Consider the following 17500-nt stretch of genomic DNA (forward strand, 5'->3'; position numbering starts at 1 on the left):
CGCTCGGTCCTTTCCGAGCGGCGGGTAGACCTGGCCTCCCTAACGAGGCTGGCGGGGGCGCGGGTAGACCTGGCGGCCCCCGTCGGAGCGAGGCGCGCGTCCGCGTCTCGCAGGGCGTGCGCGCCCGATCGGTTCCGGGCGGCGGGTAGACCTGGCCTCCCTAACCACGCGGGGGGGGGCGCGGGTAGACCTGTCGGCCCCCCTCGGTCGGAGCAAGGCGCGCGTCCCCGTTCGCGACCTCCTCGACGGCGGTTGCGCTCGGTCCTTTCCGAGCGTCGGGTAGACCTGGCCTCCCTAACGAGGCTGGGGGGGGCGCGGGTAGACCTGTCGGCCCCCTTCGGAGCGAGGCGCGCGTCAGCCCCGTTCGCGACCTCCTCGACGGCGAGTGTGCTCGGTCCTTTCCGAGCGGTGGGTAGACCTGGCCTCCCTAACGAGGCTGGGGGGGGGGGGCGCGGGTACACCTGGCGGCCCCCGTCGGAGCGAGGCGCGCGTTCGCGACTTCGACCTTGCCTGGCCGGATTGCTTTAGCTGTTTTTGAAAATAAATATTATTATTGTTGTTGTTGTTGTTGTTGTTGTTGTTGTTATTTTTTATTATTTTATTATTATTATTTATTATTATTATTACTCATTATTATTTATTATTATTATTATTATTATCATTATTATTATTATTTTCACCATTATTTAATAATAATAATAATAATAATAATAATAATAATAGTCATAATTATTATTATTCTTAATGTTGCCTGTTTTCCGCTGCGGCTTTAGGAATTACTTACCGTCTTTCGAAACCTCGCCCCCCCCCCCCCCCCCCCCCCCCCCCCCCCCCCCCCCCAGGCGAACAGCAGCGGAGCTCACCTGGCGGCTCGCCAGGCGGCAGGGGTCGTGGAATAGACTCGGCTGGGTGGCCGACCCCCACGCCCCCACCCGCCAGCTCCAAAGGCACGGTTGGCGGGCTGCGGGGAGGCCAAATTAGGTGACCTAGCGTTCACGTGTGCGTAAACGCATCGATCGGCAAAATCGGTGGGACGGTCCGCAAAAGAAGGGCTAGCTAGCACGGCGAAGCGGAGCAGAGCGGTGCAAAGCGAGGCAAAAAAAAAAAAAAAACCAAAGCTCTACGAGGAAAAACCTTGTGGCAAATCAGGCCTAGGGAACGGCAAAGGAAAAAACAGCGCCAGGAAAAAAAGCAAAGCAGAGTAGGAAGAGCAAAGCACTGCAAAGCAAAGGAAATGGGTGCCGGCGATACAAACCGAATCAAAATAAGCAGCGCTAAGGAAAGCAAATGGAAGCAAGCGCAGGGAAAGCAAAGCGGAGAAGAGCGAGGAAAAGCAAAGCGAGGAAAAGGAAAGCAAAGCGAAGCGAAGCGAAGCAAAGCGCGACAAAGGGAAGCAAAGCAAAGAAGGGCCAGGAGAAGCAAAGCAAAACAGGGCCAGGGAAGACAAAGCAGAGCAAGGCAAAACAAAGCAAAGCAGCACAGGGGAAAAGCAAAGCGGTAGTTTTTGTCCTTTGGGGAATCGCGTGATGTCGCTTAGCGTCCTCGAAAACCTCACCCGACACCGTTCCCAGCCGAATAGCAGCAGCGGGACCCACCTGGAGGCTCGCGCTCGCCGGAGAGCGGCGGGGGATGCGGAACAGACGGTGCCGGGTGGCCAGCCCTCCCGCCCCCACCCTCCGGTTCCGAGGGGACAGTCGCCGGGCTACGGGGAGGCCAAGGTGCGCGTCGTCCGAGGGTTTATGCGTTCGTAAATACACACCGATCGACTCGTCGGCAAAATCGGCGGGACGGTCCGCAAAGGAAGCCTAGCGCAGCAAAGCAGAGCAGAGCGTTGCAGAGGAAAGCGGAGCGAGACAGAGCAAAGCCCCGCTAGGGGAAAGAAAGCGGAACGAAGAAAAGCAAAGTCAAGGAGGGCCAGGAAAAGCAAAACGAAGCAGGGGGCGAGAAAAACCAAAGCAAAGGAGGTCCAGGAAAAGAAAAGCGGCGTCGTGAACACAAAGTAAAGCCAAACAGAGCAAAGCAGGGCCGGGAAAAGCAAAACAAAGAAGGGCGAGAAAAACCCAAGCAAAGGAGGTCCAGGAAAAGAAAAGCGGCGTCGTGAATACGAAATAAAGCCAAACAAAGCAAGGCAGGGCCGGGAAAAGCAAAACAAAGAAGGGCGAGAAAAACCCAAGCAAAGGAGGTCCGCGAAAAGCAAAAGAGGTGCCGGGAACGCAAAGCAAAGCAAAGCAGGTCCAGGGAAAGCTAAACAAAGAGGGACAGAGAAAAAAAAAAAAAAAAAAAAATGCAGGGCCAAGGAAAGCAAGGCGATGCGGTGAATACAAAGCAGAGCAAACCAAAACAAAGCACGGCAAGGAAAAGCAAAGCAGACCAAGGCAAAGCAAAGTAGCGCGAGGAAAAGCAAAGCAGGGCCAGGAAAGGCAAAGCAAAGGACTTTGAGGCGAGGCGAAGCACAGCAGGGGTAGGAGAAGCAAAGCAAAGCAGAGAAGAAAAAGCAAAGCTGCGCCAGGAATACGAAGCAAAGCTAAGCAAAGGAAAGCGTGGCCGGAAGAAGCAAAACGTAGCAGGGCCAGGGAAGGCAAAGCAGAGCAAGGCAAAGCAAAGCAAACCCTGCGAGGAAAAAGAAAGCCTTATCGGGCAAAGAAAAGTCAAGCAGGGCCAGGAAAAGCAAAAGGAATCGGGGTCAGTAAAAACAAAGCAAAACAGGGCCGGGAAAAACAAAGCGGTGCCACGAATGCAAAGCAAAGCAAAGCAGGGCCAGGAAAAGCAAAGCAAAGAAAAACAGTGCTGTGAATACGAAACGTGTAGTTCCTTAGTGTCGTTCGAAATCGCACCCCCCACCCACCCCAGACGAATAGGAAGGGGCCCGTTGCCGGGTAACGGGGAGGCGGGCGTTCAAGAAGGCGAGGGTGTGGCAGCGGCCCCCGGTTGCTTCTGGCCGCCGGCCGCTCTGACATAAGAGGCTCCCGCTCGGTCACGAGCAGCTCGCCACCTGTGCGACTCGGTGTGGCTGGCTGCCCGGCCGGTTTGCTTTAGCTTTTTATCGTTACATAAACGATCGATAGATATTTAATATTACATATACTACTTAAAAGTTATTACAAAAGAAAGTACTAAATAAGAGTAAATATATATATAACGAAAACATAATAAAAAGAGTAGTAGTAATAATAATCGTTGTCAGTTTCCCCCTTTACTTTTAGGAATCGAGTAGTTACTTAGCGTCGTTCGCAACCCCCACCCTCCCCAGACGAATAGCAACGGGGCCCACGTGGCGGCTCGCCGGACAGCGGGGGCCACAGAATAGACCCGGCCCGGTGGCCAGATCCCTGTCCCCTCGTCCGCCAGTTCCGAGGGGACAGTCGCCGAGGTGGGGGGAGGTCAAGGTGTGCGTCTGAGGGTTTACGTGTTTCTAAATACACCGATCGACTCGTCGGCAAAATCGGTGGGACGGTCTGCAAAAGAAGCCTAGAGCAGCAAAGCAGAGCAGAGCAGAGCAATGCGGAGGAAAGCAGAGCAAGGCAAAGCAAAGCCCCGCTAGGGAAAAGAAAGTGGCATAAGGAAAAGCAAAGCACGGCCAGAAAAAACAAAGGAAAAAGGGTAAAAAAAAAAACAAAAACCAAAAAACAACAAACAAACAAACAAACAAAAAAAACAAAGCAAAGTAGGGCCAGAAAAAGCAAAGCAAAGCATGGCCAGGAAAGGCAAAGCAGAGCAAAGCAGCACAAAGAAATACATAGCAGAGCCAGGAACACAAAGCAAAGCAAACAAAGGAAGGCATGGCCGGGGTGGGGGGGGGAGAAAAAAAAAAAAAATGAGGGCCAGGGAATGCAGAGCAAGGCAAAGCAAAGCAGAGCAAAGCAGCACAAAGAAATGCATAGCAGAGCCAGGAACACAAAGCAAAGCAAAACAAAGGAAGGCATGGCCGGGGGGGGGGGGGGGGGGGGGGGGGGGGGGGGCGGGGGGAGAAGGGGGGGGGGCGAAGAAAGAAAAAAAAAAAGAGGGCCAGGGAATGCAAAGCACAGCAATGCAAAACAAAGCAAAGCAGCACAAGACAAAGCAAAGCACTGTCTGGAATTCAAGGCAAAGTGAAGCAAAGTAAAACAAAGCAGGGCCAGAAAAGGAAAGAAAAGCAGGGGTAAGAAAAGCAAAGCAAAGCATGGCCAGGAAAGGCAAATGACAGTAAGGCAAAGCAAAGCAGAGCAAAGTAGCACAAGGAAAAACAAAGCAGGGCCAGGAAAGGCAAAGCAAAGGACTTTGAGGCGAGGCGAAGCACAGCAGGGGTAGGAGAAGCAAAGCAAAGCAGAGAAGAAAAAGCAAAGCGGCGCCAGGAATACGAAGCAAAGCTAAGCAAAGGAAAGCGTGGCCGGAAGAAGCAAAACGTAGCAGGGCCAGGGAAGGCAAAGCAGAGCAAGGCAAAGCAAAGCAGACCCTGCAAGGAAAAAGAAAGCCTTATCGGGCAAAGAAAAGTCAAGCAGGGCCAGGAAAAGCAAAAGGAATCGGGGTCAGTAAAAACAAAGCAAAGCAGGGCCAGGAAATCAAAACAAAGAAGGGCGAGAAAAACCCAAGCAAAGGAGGTCCAGGAAAAGAAAAGCGGCGTCATGAATACGAAATAAAGCCAAACAAAGCAAGGCAGGGCCGGGAAAAGCAAAACAAAGAAGGGCGAGAAAAACCCAAGCAAAGGAGGTCCAGGAAAAGAAAAGAGGTGCCGGGAACGCAAAGCAAAGCAAAGCAGGTCCAGGGAAAGCTAAACAAAGAGGGACAGAGAAAAAAAAAAATAAAAAAAAAATGCAGGGCCAAGGAAAGCAAGGCGATGCGGTGAATACAAAGCAGAGCAAACCAAAACAAAGCACGGCAAGGAAAAGCAAAGCAGACCAAGGCAAAGCAAAGTAGCGCGAGGAAAAGCAAAGCAGGGCCAGGAAAGGCAAAGCAAAGGACTTTGAGGCGAGGCGAAGCACAGCAGGGGTAGGAGAAGCAAAGCAAAGCAGAGAAGAAAAAGCAAAGCGGCGCCAGGAATACGAAGCAAAGCTAAGCAAAGGAAAGCGTGGCCGGAAGAAGCAAAACGTAGCAGGGCCAGGGAAGGCAAAGCAGAGCAAGGCAAAGCAAAGCAAACCCTGCGAGGAAAAAGAAAGCCTTATCGGGCAAAGAAAAGTCAAGCAGGGCCAGGAAAAGCAAAAGGAATCGGGGTCAGTAAAAACAAAGCAAAACAGGGCCGGGAAAAACAAAGCGGTGCCACGAATGCAAAGCAAAGCAAAGCAGGGCCAGGAAAAGCAAAGCAAAGAAAAACAGTGCTGTGAATACGAAACGTGTAGTTCCTTAGTGTCGTTCGAAATCGCAGCCCCCACCCGCCCCAGACGAATAGGGAGGGGCCCGTTGCCGGGTTACGGGGAGGCGGGCGTTCAAGAAGGCGAGGGTGTGGCAGCGGCCCCCGGTTGCTTCCGGCCGCCGGCCGCTCTGACATAAGAGGCTCCCGCTCGGTCACGAGCAGCTCGCCACCTGTGCGACTCGGTGTGGCTGGCTGCCCGGCCGGTTTGCTTTAGCTTTTTATCGTTACATAAACGATCGATAGATATTTAATATTACGTATACTACTTAAAAGTTATTACAAAAGAAAGTACTAAATAAGAGTAAATATATATATAACGAAAACATAATAAAAAGAGTAGTAGTAATAATAATAATAATCGTTGTCTGTTTCCCCCTTTACTTTTAGGAATCGAGTAGTTACTTAGCGTCGTTCGCAACCCCCACCCTCCCCAGACGAATAGCAACGGGGCCCACCTGGCGGCTCGCCGGACAGCGGGGGCCACAGAATAGACCCGGCCCGGTGGCCAGATCCCTGTCCCCTCGTCCGCCAGTTCCGAGGGGACAGTCGCCGAGGTGGGGGGAGGTCAAGGTGTGCGTCTGAGGGTTTACGTGTTTCTAAATACACCGATCGACTCGTCGGCAAAATCGGTGGGACGGTCTGCAAAAGGAGCCTAGAGCAGCAAAGCAGAGCAGAGCAGAGCAATGCGGAGGAAAGCAGAGCAAGGCAAAGCAAAGCCCCGCTAGGGAAAAGAAAGTGGCATAAGGAAAAGCAAAGCACGGCCAGAAAAAACAAAGGAAAAAGGGTAAAAAAAAAAAAAAAAAAACAAAAAACAACAAACAAACAAACAAACAAAAAAAAACAAAGCAAAGTAGGGCCAGAAAAAGCAAAGCAAAGCATGGCCAGGAAAGGCAAAGCAGAGCAAAGCAGCACAAAGAAATACATAGCAGAGCCAGGAACACAAAGCAAAGCAAACAAAGGAAGGCATGGCCGGGGTGGGGGGGGGAGAAAAAAAAAAAAATGAGGGCCAGGGAATGCAGAGCAAGGCAAAGCAAAGCAGAGCAAAGCAGCACAAAGAAATGCATAGCAGAGCCAGGAACACAAAGCAAAGCAAAAGAAAGGAAGGCATGGCCGGGGGGGGGGGGGGGGGGGGGGGGGGGGGGGGGGGGCGCGGGGAGAAGCGGGGGGGGCGAAGAAAGAAAAAAAAAAAGAGGGCCAGGGAATGCAAAGCACAGCAATGCAAAACAAAGCAAAGCAGCACAAGACAAAGCAAAGCACTGTCTGGAATTCAAGGCAAAGTGAAGCAAAGTAAAACAAAGCAGGGCCAGAAAAGGAAAGAAAAGCAGGGGTAAGAAAAGCAAAGCAAAGCATGGCCAGGAAAGGCAAATGACAGTAAGGCAAAGCAAAGCAGAGCAAAGTAGCACAAGGAAAAGCAAAGCAGGGCCAGGAAAGGCAAAGCAAAGGACTTTGAGGCGAGGCGAAGCACAGCAGGGGTAGGAGAAGCAAAGCAAAGCAGAGAAGAAAAAGCAAAGCTGCGCCAGGAATACGAAGCAAAGCTAAGCAAAGGAAAGCGTGGCCGGAAGAAGCGAAACGTAGCAGGGCCAGGGAAGGCAAAGCAGAGCAAGGCAAAGCAAAGCAAACCCTGCAAGGAAAAAGAAAGCCTTATCGGGCAAAGAAAAGTCAAGCAGGGCCAGGAAAAGCAAAAGGAATCGGGGTCAGTAAAAACAAAGCAAAGCAGGGCCAGGAAATCAAAACAAAGAAGGGCGAGAAAAACCCAAGCAAAGGAGGTCCAGGAAAAGAAAAGCGGCGTCATGAATACGAAATAAAGCCAAACAAAGCAAGGCAGGGCCGGGAAAAGCAAAACAAAGAAGGGCGAGAAAAACCCAAGCAAAGGAGGTCCAGGAAAAGAAAAGAGGTGCCGCGAACGCAAAGCAAAGCAAAGCAGGTCCAGGGAAAGCTAAACGAAGAGGGACAGAGAAAAATAAAAATAAAAAAAAATGCAGGGCCAAGAAAAGCAAGGCGATGCGGTGAATACAAAGCAGAGCAAAACAAAACAAAGCACGGCAAGGAAAAGCAAAGCAGACCAAGGCAAAGCAAAGTAGCACAAGGAAAAGCAAAGCAGGGCCAGGAAAGGCAAAGCAAAGGACTTTGAGGCGAGGCGAAGCACAGCAGGGGTAGGAGAAGCAAAGCAAAGCAGAGAAGAAAAAGCAAAGCTGCGCCAGGAATACGAAGCAAAGCTAAGCAAAGGAAAGCGTGGCCGGAAGAAGCAAAACGTAGCAGGGCCAGGGAAGGCAAAGCAGAGCAAGGCAAAGCAAAGCAAACCCTGCGAGGAAAAAGAAAGCCTTATCGGGCAAAGAAAAGTCAAGCAGGGCCAGGAAAAGCAAAGCAAAGAAAAACAGTGCTGTGAATACGAAACGTGTAGTTCCTTAGTGTCGTCCGAAATCGCAGCCCCCACCCGCCCCAGACGAATAGGAAGGGGCCCGTTGCCGGGTTACGGGGAGGCGGGCGTTCAAGAAGGCGAGGGTGTGGCAGCGGCCCCCGGTTGCTTCCGGCCGCCGGTCGCTCTGACATAAGAGGCTCCCGCTCGGTCACGAGCAGCTCGCCACCTGTGCGACTCGGTGTGGCTGGCTGCCCGGCCGGTTTGCTTTAGCTTTTTATCGTTACATAAACGATCGATAGATATTTAATATTACATATACTACTTAAAAGTTATTACAAAAGAAAGTACTAAATAAGAGTAAATATATATATAACGAAAACATAATAAAAACAGTAGTAGTAATAATAATAATAATCGTTGTCAGTTTCCCCCTTTACTTTTAGCAATCACGTAGTTACTTAGCGTCGTTCGCAACCCCCACCCTCCCCAGACGAATAGCAACGGGGCCCACCTGGCGGCTCGCCGGACAGCGGGGGCCACAGAGTAGACCCGGCCCGGTGGCCAGATCCCTGTCCCCTCGTCCGCCAGTTCCGAGGGGACAGTCGCCGAGGTGGGGGGAGGTCAAGGTGTGCGTCTGAGAGTTTACGTGTTCCTAAATACACCGATCGACTCGTCGGCAAAATCGGTGGGACGGTCTGCAAAAGAAGCCTAGCGCAGCAAAGCAGAGCAGAGCAGAGCAATGCGGAGGAAAGCAGAGCAAGGCAAAGCAAAGCCCCGCTAGGGAAAAGAAAGTGGCATAAGGAAAAGCAAAGCACGGCCAGAAAAAAACAAAGGAAAGAAGGTAAAAAAAAAAAAAAAAAACAAGAAAAAAAAAAACAACAAAGCAAAGCAGGGCCAGAAAAAGCAAAGCAAAGCATGGCCAGGAAAGGCAAAGCAGAGCAAGGCAAAGCAAAGCAGAGCAAAAGAGCACAAAGAAATGCATAGCAGAGCCAGGAACACAAAGCAAAGCAAAACAAAGGAAAGCATGGCCGGGGGGGGGGGGGGGGGGGCGGTGGGGGGGGGGTTGGGGGGGGGGGGGGAGGGGGAAGAAAAACAAAAATGAGGGCCAGGGAATGCAAAGCACAGCAATGCAAAACAAAGCAAAGCAGCACAAGACAAAGCAAAGCACTGTCTGGAATTCAAGGCAAAGTGAAGCAAAGTAAAACAAAGCAGGGCCAGAAAAGGAAAGAAAAGCAGGGGTAAGAAAAGCAAAGCAAAGCATGGCCAGGAAAGGCAAATGACAGTAAGGCAAAGCAAAGCAGAGCAAAGTAGCACAAGCAAAAACAAAGCAGGGCCAGGAAAGGTAGAGCAAAGGAAAGAAAGAAATTGAGGCAAGGCGAAGCACAGCGGGGGTAGGAAAACAAAGCAACGTAGAGAAGGAAAAGAGAAGCAGTGCCAGGAATACAAAGCAAAGCTAAACAAAGGAAAGCGTGGCCTGAAAAAGCAAAAGAAAGCATGCGCAGGGAAGGCAAAGCAGAGAAAGGGCAAGCAAGGCAGCACGAGGAAAACTAAAACAGTGTCAAAGAGGGAAGGCAAAGTAAAGCAAAACCAAACAAAGCACGGCCAGAAAAGCAGAGCAAGGCAAAGGAAAGCGAAGCAAAGTAGCACGAGGAAAAGCAAAGGATTGCCAGGAAAGACAAAGCAAACAAAGCAAAGCAAAGCAATCTGAGGCAAAGCAAAGCAAAGCAGGGGCAAGAACAGCAGAGGAAAGGAGAGAAGGAAAACCAAAAGTGTGCCCGGAAGAGCAGAGCAAAGCAAAGCAGAGCAAGGAAAAAGAAAGAGAAGCGAAGCAAATGTAAGGAGCTGGCGGCCAGCCCTCCTGCCGGTTCCCAGTGTCTGCGGGGCAAAGACCGCAGGGTCCTCATGCCGGGTAGAGCTGGCGGCCAGACTCGGACGGTGGCTGTACCCTGCTCGCCCGCTCCCCGGCCTCCCTGAACCCTCATAGTCCGCCGTGACAGCGGGCAAGAACCATGTCTTGCTTTACCTGTTTTTTTTTTTTTTTTCCCTGCATTTATTTATTTATTTATTCTTGCCTTCCATCCACTGTAGTTGTGGGAATCATGTAGTTACTGATCGTCGTTCAAAACCTCACCCAACACCGTCCCCAGACGGGGAGCAGTGGGGACCGCCTAGCGGCAGGCCACACGGCTGGGGCCACAGGACTGACCATGTCGGGTGGCCGGGCCTGCTGCCCCCACCCTCGAGTTGCGAGGGGACAGTGTCCGGGCTGCGGGGAGGCCCAGCTGTGTGTCTGAGGGTTTATGCGTTCCTAAATATACCGATAGCCCCATTGGCAAAATTGGCGGGACAGTCTGCAAAGGAAGCCTAGCGCAACACAGGACAGCAGAGCAATGAAGAGGAAAGCCGAGCAAGGCAAAGCAAAGCAGTGCAAACTCGTACAAGGAAAGTCCCAGCAGTGCCAGGAAAGGTAGAGCAAAGTAACGAAAGCAGTTTGAGGAGGCAAGGCAAAGCAGAGCAGGGGTAGGAAAAGCAAAGCAGAGCAGAGAAGGTAAAGCAAAGCCGTGGCAGGAATACAAAGCAAAGCAAAACAAAGGAAAGCGTGGCCTGAAAAAGCAAAAGAAAACATGGCCATTGGAGGTAAACTAGAGCAAGGCAAAGCAAAGCAAAGCAAAGCGAAGTAGCACGAGGAAAAGCAAAGCATTGCCAGGAAAGACAAAGCAAACAAAGCAAAGCAAAGCAATCTGAGGCAAAGCAGAGCAAAGCAGGGGCAGGAACAGCAGAGGAAAGTAGAGAAGGAAAAGCAAAAGTGTGCCCGGAAGAGCAGAGCAGAGCAGAGCAAAGCAGAGCAAGGAAAAAGAAAGAGAAGCGAAGCAAATGGAAGGAGCTGGCGGCCAGCCCTCCTGCCGGTTCCCAGTGTCTGCGGGGCAAAGACCGCAGGGCCCTCATGCCGGGTAGAGCTGGCGGCCAGACTCGGACGGTGGCTGTACCCTGCTCGCCCGCTCCCCGGCCTCCCTGACACCTCATAGTCCGCCGTGACAGCGGGCAAGAAGCATGTCTTGCTTTACCTGGTTTTATCTTTATTTATTTATTTATTTATTTATTTATTTATTTATTGTTGCCTTCCATCCAATGTAGTTGTGGGAATCATGTAGTTACTTACCGTCGTTGAAAACCTCACCCAACGCCGTCCCCAGACGAATAGCAGTGGGGCCCGCCTAGCGGCAGGCCACACGGCTGGGGCCACAGAACTGACCATGTCGGGTGGCCGGGCCTGGTGCCCCCACCCTCGAGTTGCGAGGGGACAGTGTCCGGGCTGCGGGGAGGCCCAGCTGTGTGTCTGAGGGTTTATGCGTTCCTAAATATACCGATCGCCTCATCGGCAAAATCGTCGGGACGGTCTGCAAAGGAAGCCTAGCGCAGCACAGGAGAGCAGAGAAATGAAGAGGAAAGCCGAGCAAGGCAAAGCAAAGCAGTGCAAACTGGTACAAGGAATGTCCCAGCAGTGCCAGGAACCGTAGAGCAAAGTAAAGAAAGCAGTTTGAGGCGAGGCAAAGCACAGCAGGGGTAGGAAAAGCAAAGCAGAGCAGAGAAAGTAAAACCAAGATGTGCCAGGAATAAAAGCAGAGCAAGACAAAGGAAAGCGTGGCCTGAAAAATCATGGCCAGGAGAAGCAAAGCGCGGCGAGGAAAACCAAAGCCAAAAGGTCCAAAAATAAAACAAAGCAATGCAATGAATATGTATCTAAAGTAAAAAAAAAAAATAAAAAATAAAAAAAAAAGGCAAAAAAAACCAACAAGCAAAGCAGGGCCAGGAAAAGCAAAGTAAAGCGTGTCCAGGAAAGGCAAAGCGGTGCAAGGCAGAGCAAAGGAAAGGAAAGTAGCACAAGGAAAAGCAAAGCAGTGCCAGGAAATGTAGAGCAAAAGAAAGAAAGCAGTTTGAGGAGGCAAGGCAAAGCACAGCAGGGGTAGGAAAAGAAAGCAACGTAGAGAAGGAAAAGGAAAGCAGTGCCAGGAATACAAAGCAAAGCAAAACAAAGGAAAGCATGGCCTGAAAAAGCATGGCCAGGAAAGGCAAAGCAGAGCAAGGCAAAGCAAAGCAGTGCGAACTCGTACAAGGAAAGTCCCAGCAGTGCCAGGAAACGTAGAGCAAAGTAAAGAAAGCAGTTTGAGGCAAGGCAAAGCACAGCAGGGGTAGGAAAAGCAAAGCAGAGCAGAGAAGGTAAAACCAAGAGGTGCCAGGAATACGAAGCGAAGCAAAGCAAGACAAAAGAAAGCGTGGCCTGAAAAAGCAAAAGAAAACATGGCCAGTGGAGGCAAAGCAGAGCAAGGCAAAGCAAAGCAAAGCAAAGTAGCACGAGGAAAAGCAAAGCATTGCCAGGAAAGACAAAGCAAACAAAGCAAAGCAAAGCAATCTGAGGCAAAGCAGAGCAAAGCAGGGGCAAGAACAGCAGAGGAAAGTAGAGAAGGAAAAGCAAAAGTGTGCCCGGAAGAGCAGAGCAGAGCAAAGCAAAGCAGAGCAAGGAAAAAGAAAGAGAAGCGAAGCAAATGTAAGGAGCTGGCGGCCAGCCCTCCTGCCGGTTCCCAGTGTCTGCGGGGCAAAGACCGCAGGGCCCTCATGCCGGGTAGAGCTGGCGGCCAGACTCGGACGGTGGCTGTACCCTGCTCGCCCGCTCCCCGGCCTCCCTGACACCTCATAGTCCGCCGTGACAGTGGGCAAGAACCATGTCTTGCTTTACCTGGTTTTATCTTTATTTATTTATTTATTTATTTATTGATTGTTGCCTTCCATCCACTGTAGTTGTGGGAATCATCTAGTTACTGATCGTCGTTCAAAACCTCACCCAACACCGTCCCCAGACGGGGAGCAGTGGGGACCGCCTAGCGGCAGGCCACACGGCTGGGGCCACAGAACTGACCATGTCGGGTGGCCGGGCCTGCTGCCCCCACCCTCGAGTTGCGAGGGGACAGTGTCCGGGCTGCGGGGAGGCCCAGCTGTGTGTCTGAGGGTTTATGCGTTCCTAAATATACCGATAGCCTCATTGGCAAAATCGTCGGGACGGTCTGCAAAGGAAGCCTAGAGCAACACAGGACAGCAGAGCAATGAAGAGGAAAGCCGAGCAAGGCAAAGCAAAGCAGTGCAAACTTGTACAAGGAAAGTCCCAGCAGTGCCAGGAAACGTAGAGCAAAGTAAAGAAAGCAGTTGGAGGCGAGGCTAAGCAGAGCAGGGGTAGGAAAAGCAAAGCAGAGCAGAGTAGGTAAAACCAAGAAGCGCCAGGAATACGAAGCAAAGGAAAACAAAGGAAAGCATGGCCTGAAAAAGCATGGTCAGGAAAGGCAACGCAGAGCAAGGCAAAGCGAAGCAGTGCAAACTTGTACAAGGAAAGTCCCAGCAGTGCCAGGAAACGTAGAGCAAAGTAACGAAAGCAGTTTGAGGCGAGGCAAAGCACAGCAGGGGTAGGAAAAGCAAAGCAGAGCAGAGAAAGTAAAACCAAGAGGTGCCAGGAATACAAAGCGAAGCAAGACAAAGGAAAGCATGGCCCGAAAATGCAGGGTCAGGAAAAGCAAAGCGTGGCCAGGAAAACCAAAGTAAAAAGGTCCAGAAATAAAACAAAGCAATGCAATGAATATATATCTAAAGTAAAAAAAAAAAAAAAAAAAAAAAGGGCAAAAAAAAAAACAAGCAAAGCATGGCCAGGAAAAGCAAAGTAAAGCGTGTCCAGGAAAGGCAAAGCAGTGCAAGGCAGAGCAAAGCAAAGGAAAGTAGCACAAGGAAAAGCAAAGCAGTGCCAGGAAATGTAGAGCAAAAGAAAGAAAGCAGTTTGAGGAGGCAAGGCAAAGCACAGCAGGGTTAGGAAAAGCAGAGCAGAGCAGAGAAAGTAAAACCAAGAGGTGCCTGGAATAAAAAGCAAAGCAAAACAAAGGAAAGCGTGGCCGGAAAAAGCACGGCCAGGAAAGGCAACGCAGAGCAAGGCAAAGCAAAGCAGTGCAAACTCGTACAAGGAAAGTCCCAGCAGTGCCAGGAAACGTAGAGCAAAGTAAAGAAAGCAGTTTGAGGCGAGGCTAAGCAGAGCAGGGGTAGGAAAAGCAAAGCAGAGCAGAGAAGGTAAAGCAAAGCCGTGGCAGGAATACAAAGCGAAGCAAAACAAAGGAAAGCATGGCCTGAAAAAGCATGGTCAGGAAAGGCAACGCAGAGCAAGGCAAAGCGAAGCAGTGCAAACTCGTACAAGGAAAGTCCCAGCAGTGCCAGGAAACGTAGAGCAAAGTAAAGAAACCAGTTGGAGGCGAGGCAAAGCAGAGCAGGGGTAGGAAAAGCAAAGCAGAGCAGAGAAAGTAAAACCAAGAGGTGCCAGGAATACAAAGCAGAGCAAGACAAAGGAAAGCGTGGCCTGAAAAAGCGTGGCCAGGAAAGGCAAAGCAGAGCAAGGCAAAGCGAAGCAGTGCAAACTCGTACAAGGAAAGTCCCAGCATTGCCAGGAAACGTAGAGCGAAGTAAGGAAAGCAGTTTGAGGCAAGGCAAAGCACTGCAGGCGTAGGAAAAGCAGAGCAGAGCAGAGAAAGTAAAACCAAGAGGTGCCAGGAATAAAAGCAGAGCAAGAGAAAGGAAAGCGTGGCCTGAAAAAGCATGGCCAGGAAAAGCAAAGCGCGGCGAGGAAAACCAAAGCAAAAAGGTCCAAAAATAAAACAAAGCAATGCAATGAATATGTATCTAAAGTAAAAAAAAAAAAAAAATAAAAAAAAAGGCAAAAAAGACAACAAGCAAAGCAGGGCCAGGAAAAGCAAAGTAAAGCGTGTCCAGGAAAGGCAAAGCGGTGCAAGGCAGAGCAAAGGAAAGGAAAGTAGCACAAGGAAAAGCAAAGCAGTGCCAGGAAATGTAGAGCAAAAGAAAGAAAGCAGTTTGAGGAGGCAAGGCAAAGCACAGCAGGGTTAGGAAAAGAAAGCAACGTAGAGAAGGAAAAGCAAAGCAGTGCCAGGAATACAAAGCAAAGCAAAACAAAGGAAAGCGTGGCCTGAAAAAGCATGGCCAGGAAAGGCAACGCAGAGCAAGGCAAAGCAAAGCAGTGCAAACTCGTACAAGGAAAGTCCCAGCAGTGCCAGGAAACGTAGAGCAAAGTAAAGAAAGCAGTTTGAGGCGAGGCAAAGCACAGCAGGGGTAGGAAAAGCAAAGCAGAGCAGAGAAGGTAAAGCAAAGCCGTGGCAGGAATACGAAGCGAAGCAAGACAAAGGAAAGCGTGGCCTGAAAAAGCGTGGTCAGGAAAGGCAACGCAGAGCAAGGCAAAGCAAAGCAGTGCAAACTCGTACAAGGAAAGTCCCAGCAGTGCCAGGAAACGTAGAGCAAAGTAAAGAAAGCAGTTTGAGGCGAGGCAAAGCAGAGCAGGGGTAGGAAAAGCAAAGCAGAGCAGAGAAAGTAAAACCAAGAGGTGCCAGGAATACAAAGCGAAGCAAGACAAAGGAAAGCATGGCCTGAAAAAGCATGGCCAGGAAAAGCAAAGCGCGGCCAGGAAAACCAAAGTAAAAAGGTCCAGAAATAAAACAAAGCAATGCAATGAATATATATCTAAAGTAAAAAAAAAAAAAAAAAAAAAAAAGGCAAAAAAAAAAACAAGCAAAGCAGGGCCAGGAAAAGCAAAGTAAAGCGTGTCCAGGAAAGGCAAAGCAGTGCAAGGCAGAGCAAAGCAAAGTGAAGTAGCACAAGGAAAAGCAAAGCAGTGCCAGGAAAGACAGAGCAAACAAAGCAAAGCAAAGCAATCTGAGGCAAAGCAAAGCAAAGCAGGGGCAAGAAAAGCAGACCAAAGTAGAGAAGGAAAAGCAAAAGTGTGCCCGGAAGAGCAGAGCAAAGCAAAGCAGAGCAAGGAAAAAGAAAGAGAAGCGAAGCAAATGTAAGGAGCTGGCGGCCAGCCCTCCTGCCGGTTCCCAGTGTCTGCGGGGCAAAGACCGCAGGGCCCTCATGCCGGGTAGAGCTGGCGGCCAGACTCGGACGGTGGCTGTACCCTGCTCGCCCGCTCCCCGGCCTCCCTGACACCTCATAGTCCGCCGTGACAGTGGGCAAGAACCATGTCTTGCTTTACCTGGTTTTATCTTTATTTATTTATTTATTTATTGATTGTTGCCTTCCATCCAATGTAGCTGTGGGAATCATGTAGTTACTGATCGTCGTTCAAAACCTCACCCAACACCGTCCCCAGACGGGCAGCAGTGGGGACCGCCTAGCGGCAGGCCACACGGCTGGGGCCACAGAACTGACCATGTCGGGTGGCCGGGCCTGCTGCCCCCACCCTCGAGTTGCGAGGGGACAGTGTCCGGGCTGCGGGGAGGCCCAGCTGTGTGTCTGAGGATTTATGCGTTCCTAAATATACCGATCGCCTCATCGGCAAAATCGTCGGGACGGTCTGCAAAGGAAGCCTAGCGCAGCACAGGAGAGCAGAGAAATGAAGAGGAAAGCCGAGCAAGGCAAAGCAAAGCCCTGCTAGGGAAAAGAATGCGGCATAATGAAAAGAAATGACAAGCAGGGCCAGGCAAAGCAAAGCGCGGCCAGGAAAACCAAAGCCAAAAGGTCCAAAAATAAAACAAAGCAATAAAATGAATATGTATCTATATTAACCAAAAAAAAAAAAAAAGAAGAAGAAGAAAAAAAGAAACAACAACAACAACAACAAAAAAGCAAAGCAATCTGAGGCAAAGCAATCTGAGGCAAAGGAAAGCAAAGCAGGGGCGAGAACAGCAGAGGAACGCAGAGAAGGAAAAGCAAAACTGTGCCCGGAAGAGCAGAGCAAAGCAAAGCAAAGCAAGGAGAAACAAAGAGAAGCGAAGCAAATGCAAGGAGCTGGCGGCCAGCCCTCCTGCCGGTTCCCGGCGTCTGCGGGGCAAAGACCGCAGGGCCCTCATGCCGGGTACGGTCGGCAGTGCAAAGGGAAGAAATGCGAGACGAAGGAAAGCCTCGGAAGGAAAAGAAAGCCTTATCAGGAAAAGCATAGTCAAGCAGGGTCAGGAAAAGCAACGCGTAGCAGTGGCGGGAGAAGCATATCGAAGCAAAACAGTGCTGTGAAAACGAAACGTGTAGTTGCTTAGCGTGGTGCAAAGTCGCTCCCCCCCAGCCCAACCCGCCCCAGGCGAATAGGGGCCGGTAGCCGGGCTACGGGGAGGCGGGTGTTCGAGAAGGCGAGCTCGCGGCCGCGGCCCCCGGTTGCCTCGGGCCGCCCGTCGCTCTGACGTCAGAGGCAAACGCCTGGCCGAGAACGGCGTCCGGGTCTACCCGGAAGCCGAAGGACGCATGCGCGCGCATGTCCAAAGGCGTCCGTCGGTCGGTCGGTCGGTCGGTCAAGCGATTCCCGAGTGGGTCCGCCCAGGCGAAAAGCACCGAAAAGTGCCGGAAAGGTGCGAAAAGGCCCGAAAAGGTCCGAAAAGGGCCGGAACGGCCCGTACGAAAAGCGAAGGAAGGCAGACCGACCGACGGCGTTCGGTCCCGGCCGGCGGGTCTGCCGGTGTCCTCCTGCGGTTGCCGGGTGTACCGCGTCCTCCTGTGGCCGCCTAGTCTCCCCGTGTCCTCCTGCGGCCGCCGGGTCTATGCGGTCGCCGTGTTTGCATAGCCCGTGGCGACCTGTAGGGGTCGCTGCAGCGGGGCCGGCCGCGAGAACGGCGTCGGGGTCTGCCCGGCACCGAGGGACGCGCGCGCGCACGTCCAAAGGCATCCGTCTGTCGGTCGGTCGCGCGGTTCCCGAGTGGGTCCGTCCACGCGAAAAGCACCGAATAGCGCCGGAAAGGGCCGAAAAGGTCCGAAAAGGTCCGAAAAGGGCCGGAACGGCCCGTACGAAAAGCGAA

Source organism: Anser cygnoides, unplaced genomic scaffold (assembly GCF_040182565.1).
Source record: "Anser cygnoides isolate HZ-2024a breed goose unplaced genomic scaffold, Taihu_goose_T2T_genome scaffold_47_1, whole genome shotgun sequence".
NCBI lineage: Eukaryota > Metazoa > Chordata > Aves > Anseriformes > Anatidae > Anser > Anser cygnoides.